Source organism: Myxine glutinosa, unplaced genomic scaffold, assembly GCF_964187855.1.
Source record: "Myxine glutinosa unplaced genomic scaffold, kmMyxGlut1.1 SCAFFOLD_1909, whole genome shotgun sequence".
NCBI lineage: Eukaryota > Metazoa > Chordata > Myxini > Myxiniformes > Myxinidae > Myxine > Myxine glutinosa.
This window is the reverse complement of record NW_027618004.1, coordinates 50760-67404: the sequence shown is the minus strand read 5'-3', so window position 1 is coordinate 67404 and position 16645 is coordinate 50760. Positions and strand designations below refer to the sequence as shown.

General features: G+C 50.1%; 1 long non-coding RNA gene across 2 annotated transcripts in view; it reads right to left on the bottom strand.

Annotated features, from left to right (window-relative positions):
* LOC144889232 (uncharacterized) overlaps positions 1 to 11447 on the bottom strand; it is a 32971-nt gene extending 21524 nt beyond the window's left edge. Inside the window, exons 1-2 of one of the 2 annotated variants that reach the window (XR_013621665.1) lie at positions 11109 to 11447; positions 7347 to 7460 (exon numbers count right to left, since the gene is read on the bottom strand). This is a non-coding gene — a long non-coding RNA (uncharacterized LOC144889232). The remainder of the gene's footprint in view (positions 1 to 7346; positions 7461 to 11108) is intronic. The other variant, XR_013621666.1, reaches the window with a different exon arrangement.
* Positions 11448 to 16645: the final 5198 nt, after the last annotated feature.

The window sequence follows — 16645 nt, the reverse complement described above, 5'->3', positions numbered from 1 at the left end:
GTGCCTGCCTCCCCCCCGGCCTCGTCGTGCCTGCCTCCCCCCCGGCCTCGTCGTGCCTGCCTCCCCCCCGGCCTCGTCGTGCCTGCCTCCCCCCCGGCCTCGTCGTGCCTGCCTCCCCCCCCGGCCTCGTCGTGCCTGCCTCCCCCCCGGCCTCGTCGTGCCTGCCTCCCCCCCGGCCTCGTCGTGCCTGCCTCCCCCCCGGCCTCGTCGTGCCTGCCTCCCCCCCGGCCTCGTCGTGCCTGCCTCCCCCCCGGCCTCGTCGTGCCTGCCTCCCCCCCGGCCTCGTCGTGCCTGCCTCCCCCCCGGCCTCGTCGTGCCTGCCTCCCCCCCGGCCTCGTCGTGCCTGCCTCCCCCCCGGCCTCGTCGTGCCTGCCCCCCCCCCCCGGCCTCGTCGTGCCTGCCTCCCCCCCGGCCTCGTCGTGCCTGCCTCCCCCCCGGCCTCGTCGTGCCTGCCTCCCCCCCGGCCTCGTCGTGCCTGCCTCCCCCCCGGCCTCGTCGTGCCTGCCTCCCCGTCTCGTCCTGCCTGCCTCCCCGTCTCGTCGTGCCTGCCTCCCCGTCTCGTCGTGCCTGCCTCCCCGTCTCGTCGTGCCTGCCTCCCCGTCTCGTCGTGCCTGCCTCCCCGTCTCGTCGTGCCTGCCTCCCCGTCTCGTCGTGCCTGCCTCCCCGTCTCGTCGTGCCTGCCTCCCCGTCTCGTCGTGCCTGCCTCCCCGTCTCGTCGTGCCTGCCTCTCCGTTTCGTCGTGCCTGCCTCCCTGTTTCGTCGTGCCTGCCTCCCTGTTTCGTCATGCCTGCCTCCCTGTTTCATGAGCAACTTAACGAAGAAGCAGAAGGTTTGTAGAAGGAGTGGAATGAGTACTGGGTCATTTAAAAGAATTGCAGAAGTGTTGTGTGGAAGGACGTCACGAAAGGCTGAATAATCGAGGGATAAAAACCAGGTATGGTGGATGGAGGAAGTTGTGAAGGCAGTTGGTGAAAAGAAGGAGGCTTGGAAGAGGATAGAGAAGATCAAGGATAGAGGGAGGCAGCCGGATGTGGGGCTTCTGCACCTGTATGGGCAGAAGAAGAAGGCAGAAAAGAGATCTGTGGATAGGTGAGCAATGATATGGAAGATGGGTTGTACAACAAGTTGGAAGAGAATAGTGGGATGAAGATAATCTATAAATTGGCTTGTGACAGGGATGAACATAGCGAGGACATGAAATGGGGGTGGGAGGGGAATAGGTTGGCGGTGATCAAGGATGGTTGCTGGAGGCTAATGACAGAGAGGGGCGCAGTATTGAAGGTGTGGGAAGAATATTTCTAACACATGTTGAATCGGGAAGGATGCAACGGTGAGGTGGAGCTACCGAGTTAAGTGGAGGGGAAAGGGGAGTTGGTGGAGTTCACGAAAGAGGAAGTGTGGACGGAATTGAAGAGGGTGAAAAAAGGAAGGGCACCAGGCATTGATGAGGTGTGCACAGAGATAATAATTGCAGTGGGAGAGATCGGCGTCAGGTGGACAGGTTGTTGTATGTATGTATGAGAGAGGGTTCAATTCCGGAGGTGTGGAGGACAGGGTTAATTGTGCTGATATGGAAGGGGAAGGAGGATGTTCAGGATCTGGGGAAGTACAAGGGCATAATTATTGTGGAAAATGCCTGGGGCAGAGAAAAGGCCCATATACTGTATATATACAGTCACGTGAAAAAGTAAGTTCACCCCATGTAAAGTTTTGACTTTTTCAACATATTTCAACATACAGCTATTTGATCTTCATTTCAACAATATTGATCGATAAAGGTGATATAATATAACAAATATCATGAAACATTTACATTTTGTAATCCATTGTATCATTTAAATAAATGTAAATGCAAATTTCGCATGTGGAAAAAGTAAGTACACCCTTGGCTCTAATAGGTGGTATTGTCCCCTTTGGCAGAAACAACCTCAAGTAGGCGTTTCTTATGACTGTCTACCAGTCTTTGACATCGACTGAGAAATTTTTGCCCACTCCTCCATGCAGAATTATTTCAGCTGTGCGATGTTTGAGGGGTTTCTTGCATGCACAGCTCGTTTCAAATCCCCCCACAACATCTCCATGGGATTTAGATCCGGGCTTTGACTTGGCCATTCCAGAACCCTCCATTTCTTTCTTTTCAGCCATTCCTTGGTGGATTTACTGGTATGTTTAGGGTCATTGTCATGTTGCAAGGTCCACCTTCGGTTGAGCTTCGGTTGAGCTTCAACTTCCCGACAGATGGCCTCACATTATCCTCAAGCACCCCCTGGTACAATGAAGAATTCATAGTGGATTCTATGATGGTGAGATGTCCAGGCCCTGATGCAGCAAAGCTGCCCCAAACCATAATATTTCCACCACCATGCTTTACAGTTGGTATCAGGTTCTTGTGGTCAAATGCTGCGTTTGGTTTTCGCCAAACATGTCTTCTGGTACTGTGGCCAAATAGCTCGACCTTTGACTCTTCTGTCCAGAGCACATTGTTCCAGAAATGCTGGTCTTTGCCCAGGTGTTCATTGGCAAACTTTAGTCTTGCCCTGATGTTCTTTCTGGACAGCAACGGTTTCCTCCTGGCACACCTTCCATGTAGATCAAATTTGTGCAGCCTCTTTCTAATGGTCGACTCGTGCACTTTGACATCAACAGTGGCAAGAGCTACCTGTAGGTCCTGTGATGACATTCCGGGGTTCTTAGAGACTCCTTCCAGCATCTTGCGGTCTGCTCTCGGGCTGAACTTGCTGGGGCGGCCTGGCCTGAACAAGTTGGCAGTTGTTTGGAATCTTCTCCACTTGTAGATGATCTTTCGGACAGTCGAATGATTGATTTCAAATTGTTTGGAGATCTTTTTAAATCCCTTCCCAGACTCGTAGTCATCTATAACCTTCTTTCTGAAGGCCTCAGAGAGCTCTTTTGATCTAGGCATGGTGACGCCGCACATTTCAACAACAAAGAGCAAACCAAACGAAATGTCTGAGGTTTAAATAATACAGGTTCCTCCAAGATCTTCTCCAACGATGTTCTAATCATTTGCACCTGATTCTAACTTTATGTATTTGAAGTAGTGATAAATGTAGGGGTGTACTTACTTTTTCCACATGCGAAATTTGCATTCATGTTTATTCAAATTACACAATAGACTACAAAATGTAAATGTTTCATGATATTTGTTATATTACATCACCTTCACCTATCAAAAAATGTTGAAATGAAGATCAAATAGCTGTATGTTGAAATATGTTGAAAAATTCAAATCTTTACACGGGGTGTACTTACTTTTTCACGTGACTGTGTGTGTGTGTGTGTGTGTGTGTATATGTATGTATATATATATATATATAAATAAATAAAAGATCCCATATGGCAAACTATAGAAAAGAAGGGACATTCCATAGCTTGTAGAAAATGCCAAACAACAGAAAAGAAGGGACGTTCAAAAAAATCTCATGTGCATGCTGGACTACCCTTGTGTTCTTAGGAGGAACAATGTAATGCTCCAGAAAAGTTCATACAAAGGGGCGCCCCACATCTGGCAAATAAAATACATTTACTTCTTCATGCAGTTTCTTTACTTCTTCATTTACATGCTGCTTCTGCTGTTTCAACAATGGATGGAGGTCCTTAATGCCAAACAGGAAATCAGAGCCGTCTCCCTTGACATAACAAGTGCCTTCGATACGGTCTGTCACCCCGCTCTGGTCACCAAACTCTCCTCCTATGGTATCCATGGAAATCTCCATGCATGGCTTGCGGACTTCCTCTCTGGTCGTAGTCAACATGTGGCCCTGAATGGGTTTCTCTCATCTCCCCTTCCTGTTCAGGCTGGAGTTCCCCGGGGCAGTATTCTGTGCCCTGTGCTTTTTCTGGTCTTCATCAATGATCTCTCCGACTCTCTGGAAAATCTTCTCTATCTCCTTGCTGATGACTCCACTCTCTGCCGCTCCATACCTCATCCCTCAGATCGGCAGTCTGCAGCCTCCTCATTCTCTGCAGACCTTGACAAAATCACAGACTGGTCAAACAAGTGGAACATGTCTTACAATCCTGACACATCTCACACTCTTACTATGTCTCTCCGAAGAGACCGACTGGACAACCCTCCCATCTACTTTCTCAACAATCCTCTCCAAGAAGTTCTGTCACTCAAGTTTTTGGGTCTCACTATCTGCCATGACCTTTCCTGGGAAAACCACATTTCCAAGCTGGGCTCCAAAGCCAGTCGCCGACTGGGCATCCTCCGTCGTGTGACGTCCTTCTTTGGCACACCTGAGCTCCTCACCACATACAAGGCTTTCATCCACAGCTCAATGGAATACAATTCTCCCCTCTGGGCCGGTGCTCCTGCCTCACACATAGCTCGGCTTCACGCTGTTGAAACCAACCTTTCAGAATCATTGGTATCTCCCGCGATGAAGTCAACTCCGTGGGCCTTTCACTCACTCACCGCAGGCAGTTTTGGTGGTCTTTCTGCCTTCTACCGACTCCTCTCCGGCCTTGCTCACCCAGCTGTCTGTGCTCTGTCCCCCAAATATTCCTGCAGGTCGCACAAGATCTGCCAGCCTGCAAGCCTCTTATGGTTAAACTGACAAAATCAAGACTCTCTATTCATCTTCACTCTTTCATTCCTCTTTTCGCCCACCTCTGGAACAAACTCCCTCACTCTCTTCAATCCCACTCCTCCCTCCAAGTCTTTAAAACAGCTGTTCACCACCATATCTTATCTTCCCCCATCCAAAACCTTGACCTTTTCTACCCCCATTAATTCACCCCAGACCCACTTTTTTGAAATACCAACTTCTGTCCTGGAAGTCCTTGGTGTCCTTGTGTTTTATACCTCTCCCAACCATCCCCCCTTTCCCATGCCTCCTCCCCCCAAGCCCTCTCCCTCCCACAGATCTCCCGATTTCCCTGCTCTCAAATGTTGTACTTGTGTGCTTCCCTCTCTCTCCCCATCTTGTCTCCAACTCCCTTTATCATATGTTTTATGTGTCAGTTTGTCTTTTTGTGATCAATGTTAGCTCTTACAGGAGTCTCGATTTTGTAAACAAAAAAAAGAAAGAAAAAAAAAAGCTGTACGAATCAAATTGGCACCCCTTCCCGAATCCATCATTTTCACCAAAACATATTTTCCATAATTACCTGAGCAAAAGGGACCAAATTTGGTGCAATGCATCAGGAGTTTTGTTTTCTTTGTGTAGCCCCCACCTCGAGTGGCCTTGTAGGCTTAATGGCGGGCAATATCCCATTTATAAAATAAAAAAGGGCAGCAAGGTCCCATGGGGTTGTGCTCTCCATCTGGATCCACACATTTTAAGGAGGTGAAAAGGGGGTTTTCCCCCAAATATTGGTATTTCATTCAAAAAATCTTCTTCGCCAAAACCAACAACCAGATCCAGACCAAACTGGCCATGTGGCATTGTAACCATGCTCTAACCTTAAGTAGTGTTCCCTATGATCATATCTCCCCTGCAATGGGGGCCACAGGCTCCCTCCCCTAATACCTCATATTCACTAAAACACATTTTCCTCATAAACCACATGACCAATATGGACCAAATTTGGTACGATACATCAGAACATTAAAGTCTGTATGAGGTTATGCTGCCACAATACAGCCCTTCTATTCAATGGTCCGCAGCATCGCTTAGTCTTAGATTCTTCGATTTTGGATCATGGGGACTCCCCATGAAACTTTGGATCCCTATTCGTCCCTTATTTACCAAGCGATTGCTCTGAAACCTGATACAGCCCTTCTATTCAAACAAGAGATGGCCGTTAGCCTACTCGGGGTTATTTAACTTGAAAGCATCGAATACACTTCGCTTTACAAACTAAAAATTCCTTGAATCCAAACATTATTAATAAATATTGTGTTCCATCGTTAGTAGTCCACATATTCAATTTATTATGGGCAAAGGTTTTCCAAAAATTGTTTAAATATATACAGTGGTTGGAATAGAGTTAACTTCCTTATATAAAAACAATACAATTACACTATGGTTAGATCCCTTTCGATCCCTAGTTTTAGTTTTCAGTCTCCAAGAGCTTTTAATGTCAAGCATGTAATGAAATGCATCATTTCCTTGTAGTGGGGCGGCTTAGCCCAAATATTCAAAAGAATTGTGCATTTTGTGAAACAAGCACCAAATTTGGCACAAATGTACATTAATATGTTGCGAACATTTCCAGATATTGGGCCACTTGAAATTCCGTAATTTTTTTTTTCAAATTTTTTCAAATTTCGTAATTTCAAATTTTTCGGGTGACACCGTCACAATTTCGGTCTTCGAGGCCGGCCGATAGGCAAAGTGTGACCGGAAGGGACGAGGTTCTCCTGACCACGTGGCCCTCGATCTGGGAAGCGAGAGGCGTTCCATTAGTGGACGCGCCCCTCACGCCCGACTTTTGGGCGGCCCCGGCAGGCCGTTTGTTTTGACGTTCCGTGACAGGCCCCGCACCCCCACCTCCGGGCCGACCCGAAGCTTGTGCTGAGTACATCATACCTGAACAACTCAGTGAGGCAGAACACAGCAGTGCACACCAGGGTGACCCCTTCAGTGCATAAACCAATTAACCTGTCCACTGCAGGGCATATAGAAATGAAGTTATTTTCTGCATATAATAATAATATAAGTTCAGTTCTATATAACAATTTCTGTTATCACCACTACCACTACAACTACCACTACTACAAGCTTTGTCTGGAATTTTGTGGACTAACAGACAAACAGACATACAGACAAGCTGGGATCAAAACATTACCTCCTTCCACCATTGAGTGTAGAGGTAAACATCATGGAAATTATATCATGCCCTAGATTTAATTCATGCTTACCCGTGTATTTGCTTCACTGGTTCACAAGGTCTTTTGCATACATGTAATTCAGACTCTCGTCTTCATTGCTGACCACACAATGTTCGCAACATATTAATGTACATTTGTGCCAAATTTGGTGCTTGTATCACAAAATGCACAATTCTTTTGAATATTTGGGCTAAGCCGCCCCACTATATCGGCCGGCCTCGAAGACCGAAATTGTGACGGTGTCACCCGAAAAATTTGAAATTACGAAATTTGAAAAAATTTGAAAAAAAAAATTACGGAATTTCAAGTGGCCCAATATCTGAAAATGTTCGCAACATATTAATGTACATTTGTGCCAAATTTGGTGCTTGTATCACAAAATGCACAACAGGTTTGCTATGCTGCTACACTATTGGGAAAAAAATTTTTGCCCCATTTATTTGTAAAAATCCGTCATGGCCTACGCATATTTGAGGCTCAAACCACGTGAAATTTTAAACATTCATAAAAGCAAAACCCAAGACCCCACAAGCATGCCACATACCTTATTCTTCTCAGGAAACACTCGTCTCTCCAAATAGCCACACGTACACCCACTCGCGTAACCACAGCACCGACGCAGGCAACTTTCCGCAGTTCATGTACTTGCCTTTGAGGCCTGAGAACCGACACGGAGCAAACAAAATGGCGGCTATTAAATTTTGAATCCCTGCTCAGACAGACAGAAAGAGGGAGAGACAGAAGGACAGACAGACTGGCAGAGAATATGTTTACACCGAAGATAGCAGGTACCCACGGAACATCCGTACAATGTAAAATGTAACTTAACTTGAAGGCCTCAAGTCCCCCCCCCCCCCCCCCATTACAAACCCTAAGTCATCAACCCCCACTCCAAAGACCCCCTCCCCCAAACTGAAGCCTTCAAATTCCCTGCCCAGTCCCCCACTCCCACAACTCCTCAATCTCTCCCACCTACCCCAACCAACATTCCCCAATCATGTCCCCCCCACCCCCCCCCCCCCAAAGTCTCAACTTCCTAATCCCAACTGTGCCTCTCCCCTTTGCTCTCTACCCCCTCCCTCCCTCCAAACCCCAACTCTCTGTCCTCCCCTCCCCCTTCCTTACTCCCACTCATAAAAGCAAAAGGCATTCTTACATCGATCATTACGTCACCACCTGGTGTTTAGCCTGGTGTTGGCTTAGCGGTTAGGGTGCCGGCTTGGGATCCTTGGTTCGAATCCCGGTCGATCGCTGAATTAACACCAGGGGGGATGACTCAGCCTGTCATCCTTCCGAGGTCGGCAAATTGAGTACCAGCTTGCTGGGATGAATGATCACGGTGTGTACCCAGATTTAGAATAGGTACACCGTATCCCTGCGCATTGTAAGAGGCGACCAAGGGTTGGCGTCAGGAAGGGCATCCGGCCATAAAAACATTGCCTCAAACAGGGAACCATGATTGTCATGGGGCCCGCAAGGCTAACCCCCGCTCTAGCGGGGAAAATGGTCTTAAAACGATCATTCATTCATTCATTCATTCATATTCATTCATATTCACCACATTCACCGAGTTTGAAGATTTATTACTGAGAGCTTCCTTATCATTACTCGTCAATAAATTACTATCTCAGTACTCTGACGTTTTTTGCGTCACCGACTGTGAATTACAGCATTTTAAATCAAATTTAGGACAAGTTAATAAATAAAATAAAACCTGCTTCCGATTCAAACAAATTCACTTTTCGTCGTTTCCAACTTGCCATTTGTTGCGTCGAAATCTCTCACCTGAGGGTCTAATTCATCGATACGACTGAAATAAGTCATTGTCTAGACTCTCGATGTTTATCCTCGTCGTCATGTGATGAATCTGGGGTATGTTCAGTTACCAAGTTTCTTGTAGAGCTCTCGCTCAGTGACTTAAACACCCAAGCAAGCACTCTATTCAAAAGTATTGATAAGGAACAGCTGGATTGGCAAGCGCTAGCTAGCAGCTTGGTAACTGAACACACCACTGAACAACTACAAAACGCCAACAACAAAAAAAGTTTTATTTTTAATTAAACACTTCAAATATGAATCATGACTATTTTTGTTGTAATGAAGATGTGCTTTGTTCAGTTTCCAATGCGTTGTTTTAGTCTTTAAAATATACATTAACTTTTTGAGGTGCTGTTGAGTGTACGTATACATTTCATAACGTGTACATTCAAACATAATATCTTTAAAGTGCACATGTACAGTGCCTATATAAAGTCTACACCCCCTTTCAAAATTTTCACCTTTTGTTGCCTTATAGCCTGGAATTAAATTGCATTAAATCAGACTTTTTTCCACCTTTATTTACACATCGTAACCCACAACTTCCAAGTGAAAAACAAATTCTACAAATTTCAGAAAATTAATTTAAAAATACAAAACTAGAAATATCTTAGTTACATAAGTGTCCACCCACTGAGTTAATACTTGGTGGAAGCACCTTTGACAGCAATTACAGCTGAGTCTGTTGGGATAGATCTCTACCAACTTTGCACACCTTGATTGGGCAATATTTGCCCATTCTTCTGTAGAAAACTGTTCAAGCTCAGTCAGATTGCATTGGGAGTGTTGATGGACAGCAATCTTCAAGTCATGCCACAAATTTTCGATCGGATTTAGGTTGGGGTTCTGTCTGGGCTACTCAAGGAAATTTATCTTTTTGCTCCAGAGCAACACCAGTGTAGCTTTGGCTGTGTGCTTCAGGTGGTTGTCTTGCTCAAAGGTGAACTTCCACCCCAATTTCAGCTTTCAATTTCAGCAGGTTTTACTCGAGGAGTTTTCTGTATTTTGCTGCATCCATTTTCCTTTATATCCTGACAAGTGCCCCAGTCCCTGCTGATGAAAACCATCCCCACAACATGATGCTGCCACCACCATGCTTCACAGTAGGGATGGTGTTCTTTTGGTTATGTGCTGTGTTGGGCTTGTGCCAAACGTAACTTTTTGCATTTAGGCCAAAAAGTTCCATCTTGGTTTCGTCAGAGCAAAAAACCTTTTGCCACATGGCTTCAAAATCTCCAGAATGGTCTTTTGCATACCTCAAATGGGACTAAAGGTGGGCTTTTTTAATTAATAGCTTCCTTCTTGCCACCCCACCATACAGACCAGACTTGTGGAGTGCTTGGGATATTGTTGTCACATGCACACAGTGACCAGTCTTTGCCATAAAGGCCTGTAGCTCTTTCAAAGTTGTCATTTGCCTCTTGGTGGCCTCTCTGATCAGTCTCCTGATCCTCCTCGCTTGGTCATCCAGTTTGGTTGGATGGCCTGATCTAGGCAGGGTCTTGGTGGTACCATACACCTTCCACTTCTAAATGATTGGCTTGACTGTGCTCAAAGGGATATTCAAGGCCTTTGAAATATTTTTACACCTGTCCCCTGATCTGTGCCTTTCCACAACTTTATCCCAGAGGTCTATTGAAAGCTCCTTGGTGCTCAAACAAGCCACCTATTTCAATCTCTGACTTCATTCCTGAAATTCCTAGTGTAGTGTCAATTTGTTTTACACCATGTACCCCTTCCCTCCCCCACCCCCTGCCCCAGCCCTCTCTCTTCCACAGATCTCCCGATGTCCCTACTGTTGTGCTTGTGTGCTTCCTTATTTTTAATGTGCTTGCTCTCACACGAGCCTCGATCTTGTGTATATATATATATATAGATATATATATATATATACATATAATAAAAATTATTATATTATAAAATCGGAACACACTATTTAAAATTATATATATTATAAAATAATTATTAAATATAAAAATTATACATATTTTAACCCAATTATATATATATATATTATATATATGAAAGTTGCCGTTTCTTGGATTCTTGTATTCCGTTTCGACAACTTTTAAAACTCCCCACTGAGAACACCATCCGTTGGTGAGAAGAGATAAAGATTGTTATGAACATCGAGAAGCTGAAAACCAAGCAGTACTTTTAAAACCTCAAATCACTTTGCCTCGTCTGAATATCTTTTCAAAATAACAAAAAAAAAATTCATCACATTCCAGAAAGTTTTATTCCCGTGACTGGAGTTTTGAGTTCACCTCCCTCCTACAAATAAAAAGGGTAAACAACAACCACAAGCTGCTGGAAACTCTTCATCATAATCGACATTTATAAATTAATATACTGTTTCAACATGCTCATCGGAAATCTTTATGACGTCATTTGCGTGACGGGGAAACCCCGCAGTTGGTGGACATTATAGAACTGACTAAGTTTTTTTTTTCCCACCCAAAATAACGTGCAATCCCAACTCACTCACTAAGACTAAGAGCTCGTCCAGCCTTCTGAAGCACCGAGCACAACTTGCTCCCGAAATCCCCGTTCGCCTTCACTTGGCTCCTCAGGTCCCCGGGATCAAGGATTCCTTTTGCTCCATCGACGAACGCCTTGAACAACGTCACGAGAACGCAAATGGAGAAAACATGGAAATGACATGAAAACGAGACTATGAATGCAGAGAAAGGATCGAAGGAACAAACATTTAATTAAGAGGGATGATATAAGTACGAAGGATACATGGGGGTAGAGAGAGTGTGTTCGCTATTAGTATTACTATATGACGCTTCGCAGAGAGGTGAGGAAAGGTAAGGAGAGGGGGACACAACACAAGGGAAGCGCTTCAGCGTCCCAACAGCACGAACAATGGCGGTGAAGCTTCCGGGTCAGAGGTAATTATAATAATTGTTGTTTTTATGATGCCCATATATTCAAATCTATATTTTATCGTTTTATTTTCGTTTGGTAGGATATTTCGATCTGTTTGAAGGTTTAAAGGCGGTTTGTGGAAAACATTATCAATCGGATAGTGATGACCGTTTCCTTTCGCGAAGCGCGGTTAAAAATACGTAATTAGCGTTCGTCAAAGGTGACTGATGACGTCACTGAAGTAAATGCATGCCTTGTTGGCTGATCGCTTGGTATTTTGATACCACTGGAAATTTAATGGAAGCTTGTGTTCGGGTTCCCCAACGATGACTGTTTTGAATCTGGGGAGCGAGTTGAAACTTAGTTTGGAAACCAGGAACATGTTGGGCCTGCGTCACTGGGTGCGGGAATTTCATCTCCAACTGTTTCGTTCATTCCATGACCATGAAGGCCAAAACCAGAAGTGGCCTTAACACTCGAGAACCGTTAAAAGAAGACTGACGTCATCAAAAATTCGTCCCACACCAACAATTTTATTTATATCAACAATAACAATAAATACTTTTAGTTTAATTATAACTAGACTATAAGAACTTTCGCTTCGCTGACAGAAATAGCAATGTTTGTGTAATTGAAAAAAAAAAAAAACAGATTTTGTTATTAAATATGAAAAATCAAATTAGGCGGTGTATAGATACCGGCCGAGGTATCCAGTCAATGAGTGATGAAATTGTTAATAGGATATTAATCACAGCCTTTTTATATGCTGAAGTGCGAATAATATCCAAGAACACAGGAAGAGGAAGATCAAAATAAAAATAATTTATCGCCCCCTTCCCACGTCTCCTATTCTTTACTTTGATCAAACTGTCTGGGGTAGGCCTACGTATTGGGTAGGGGTCATGGCAAGAAAGAAAGTCTGAGGTCTCCCCATCTCTTTATTTCCGTAAATGCTAAAAAAAACTGGGTTTTCAGTTTCCCCGACATAGCTGTGATGACTAATCTATGGAGCAAGAACAAAAAATAGGAGCAATACCCCTGGGCCTGGTGCTATAAAGCAGTATACTGTGGGCCTGTGGCGGACACAAGCAAGGTACACGAATTCAGCGCACCAGCAGGTGGCGAAAACGTCCAGGCGGGGAACTGGATGGATGCCCCGCCTATCGACCGATCGGCCACGCCCGGGGACGAGGCGTGGCCTCGGCACATATATGCGGGCTCCAAGCTCGGGCCCGCCCAGTGCTGCACTTCGAGCTTTTATAATAAAGACTTGGTTTTATCAAACGCGTTGTGGCCTACCTCTTTGGCAAGCAGGTTGTGTGCGCAGCACCACACTTCACTGGTGACCCCGATTGGTTCAGCCGTTGCTGACCACCGAACGCGCCATGGCCAACAACGCTGTCGTGGTAAAACTCCCAGAGTTTTGGGAAGCACAGGCCGATGTGTGGTTCGTGCAGGCCGAAGCGCAATTCCAGCTTCGAGGCATAACGGCGGACGAGACCCGTTACTACCACGTGGTCGCCTCCCTCGGGCCCGGCACTGCCGCCCGAGTCGTGTCCATCCTGCGGCACCCGCCGGCCGACCACAAGTACGGGGCGCTCAAACGTCTCCTCATCGCCACGTTCGGCCTCACTGAGATCGAACGGGCCGACCGCCTCCTGGACCTTCCCAAACTCAGCGACACACGACCATCCGTGCGGATGGATTATATGCTGTCGTTGCTGGGTGACCAAGCCCCGGATTTCTTATTCCGGGCGCTTTTCCTCCGCCAGCTACCTCTACAGGTACGCCTCGCGCTGGCCGGTTCCAACATAAGGGAACCCCGCGCCCTGGCGGTAAAGGCCGACAAATTATTCGCGGCTTGCGACACGCGGGCGAGTTACGGTGCGGCCGTCGTGGATCCCGAGGCTGATGCTACTGCGTCCCTCGTGGCCGCTGCCGCGCCCCGCCCACCACCACCACCGCCGCCGAGAAAACCGCGGCCGCCGCCGCCCCCGCAAGTCTGGTGCTATTTCCACGCCAGGTTCGGCCACAAGGCGAAGAAGTGTTGCCCGCCGTGCTCGTTGGGCAGGTCGGGAAACGACCAGGCCGGCGCTCGGTAGCGGCCCTGAGCGTCGGCCATTCCGGCAGCCTCCTATTCATCACGGACACCTTGTCCGGGCGCCGTTTCCTCTGCGATACAGGAGCGCAGGTAAGCGTCATCCCAGCCTACACGTCCGACAAGCGAACCGCGGGCCGGGGCCCTGCTTTGCTTGCCGCCAACGGTACACCCATCCGCACGTTCGGGAAGCGCTGCCTCTCCCTGCGGTTCGGAGGGCAGCGCTTTCAATGGTCGTTCGTGACCGCCAGTGTGCCCATGGCCATTGCTCGGTGCGGACTTCCTATGTGCGAATGGCTTGTTGGTCGACGTAAAGCGCAGACGGCTCGTCCAGGCCGAAACCTTTAGCTCGCTCGCTTGTTCGCTGAGCAGCTCGTTGAGCGGCTCACTGAGCGGCTCGGCGAGCGGCTTGCTGGACGGTTCCGTCCCGGTGAGTTTGGTTTGCACGCTTCCGGCAGCGGACGCCTTTACCCGCCTCCTCGCCAGTTTCCCGGCCCTCACGCGGCCCACCTTTTCAGCGGTGGCTGTTAAACATGGGGTGGAGCACCACATCCCCACGGTCGGGCCGCCGGTCTATGCCCGGGCACGCCGGCTCGAGCCCACGAAGCTCGCGGTGGCGAAAGCGGAGTTCGCCACGCTGGAGCGGCTGGGGATCGTGCGGCGCTCCAACAGCGCGTGGGCTTCCCCGCTGCACATCGTGCCGAAGCCCGGCGGGGGATGGCGGCCGTGCGGGGAATACCACCGGCTCAACAATGCCACCACCCCCGACCGCTACCCGGTCCCACACATTCAGGACTTTTCCACCTGGTTGGCCAACACGACCGTGTTTTCGAAGGTGGACCTCATCCGGGGCTACCATCAGGTCCCCGTCCAACCGGACAACGTCCCGAAGACGGCCGTCATCACCCCTTTCGGCCTCTTCAAATTTCTAAGGATGCCCTTCGGGTTGAAGAATGCGGCTCAGGCGTTCCAGCGGCTTATGGATAGCGTCTTGTGCGACTTACCTTTCCTGTTCGTCTACCTGGACGACATCCTAGTCGCGAGCGCGTCCCGGGAGGACCACCTGCTCCACCTCCACACGCTGTTTGAATGCCTGGGCCAGCATGGCCTAATCATCAACCCTGCCAATTGCCGTTTCGGTGTCACCACCATCGACCTCTTGGGGCACCGCATCACCGAGCACGGGGCCGTCCCTTTACTGGCCAAGGTGGAGGCGGTCAGGGATTTCCCGCGGCCCCGCACGATCAAGGGGCTCCAGGAGTTCCTGGGCATGGTAAACTTTTACCACCGCTTCGTGCCCCACGTCACCCAGCTCCTCCGCCCCTTGCACGAGGCCCTCCGGGGCAAGCCGGGCAAAGGTGACATCACCTGGTCGGAGCCGATGGCCGCGGCGTTCGCGGGCGCAAAGCTGGCTCTGGCCGACGCCACCATGCTGGCGCACCCGGCGCCCGATGCACCGATCGCCCTCACCACCGACGCGTCGGATTACGCGGTGGGCGCGGTGCACGAGCAATGGGTGCATGGTGCTTGGCAACCGCTGGCGTTTTTCAGCCGGCAGCTTCGCCCGCACGAATGCCGGTACAGCACCTCCGACCGCGAGTTGCTCGGACTCCACCTGGCGGTCCGACACTTCCGCCATCTGCTGGAGGGCCGCCCGTTCACGGCCTTCATTGTCCACAAGCCCCTCGTGTTCGCGATGGCCAAGGTCGCCGAGCCATGGTCGGCACGGCAGCAGCGCCACCTCTCTGCCGTGTCCGAGTACACGACGGACATCCGTCACGTGGCGGGTAAGGACAACCCGGTGGCGGATTGCCTTTCCCGGTCCGTCGTGCACGCGGTCCACCTCGGGGTCAACTATGCCCGGATGGCGGAGGCCCAGACCTCCGACCCCGGCGTCCAGGCCTTGCGGACCGCCGTCACGGGCCTCCGCGTCGCCGAGGTGCCGTTCGACGCCGCGGGCACGGCCCTCCTATGCGACGTCTCCCTCGGCCGGCCTCGCCCCATCGTGCCCGCTGGCTGGCAGCGCCCGGTGTTTGACGCCATCCACGGCCTGTCCCACCCTGGCGCGAGGGCATCCCAGAAACTCGTCGGGGCAAAGTTCGTCTGGCATGGCCTCCGGAAGGACGTCCGCGACTGGGCCAGGACGTGCCTCGCGTGCCAGCGCGCAAAGGTCCACCGCCACACCCAGGCACCGTTGGCCCCGTTTACGGTGCCCGAGCGGCGGTTCGACCACGTGCACGTCGACTTGGTGGGACCTCTGCCCCCCTCGTGAGGGTTCACCCACCTCCTCACCATGGTCGACCGCACCACACGGTGACCGGAGGCCGTCCCATTGGCGGCGACGTCTGCGGCTGAGGTGGCGCAAGTCTTTATCGCCACTTGGGTTGCCCGGTTCAGTGCCCCCTCGGACATCTCATCCGACCGCGGCCCCCAGTTCACCTCGGAGCTCTGGGCCGCGGTGGCGCAAGGACTCAGGGTGAAGCTACACCACACCACGGCCTACCACCACCAGGCCAATGGCCTGTGCGAGCGCTTTCATCGCTCCATGAAGGCCGCGCTCCGGGCCAGCCTCTGCGACGGCGGCTGGGTCGACAGACTCCCCTGGGTCCTGCTGGGCCTCAGGACGGCGCCCAAGGACGACCTGCACGCGTCCTCAGCGGAGCTGGTCTTCGGGCAACCACTGCGGGTACCGGGTGAATTTATCCCCGACTCCACGGCTCCTTGGCCCACAGCACAACAGCGCTCCGCCCTTCAGGAGACCGCCCGGAGGTTCGCCCCGGTGCCAACGGCACACCACGGTTGCCCGCCTTCCCACGTCGCCCCGGAGCTTCGCACGGCAAAGTACGTGTTCATCCGGCACGACGCCCACCGGGCACCGCTATGGCCCCCGTACGACGGGCCCTTCCGCGTGTTGGAGGCCGGGGACAAGTTTTTCACGGTCGACATCGGCGGTGCCCCGGATCGCATTTCCGTGGACCGCCTCAAGCCGGCCCACCTCGATCCGGACCACCCCCCGCCAGCGGCTCTGCCTCCGCGTCGAGGCCGCCCCCCGG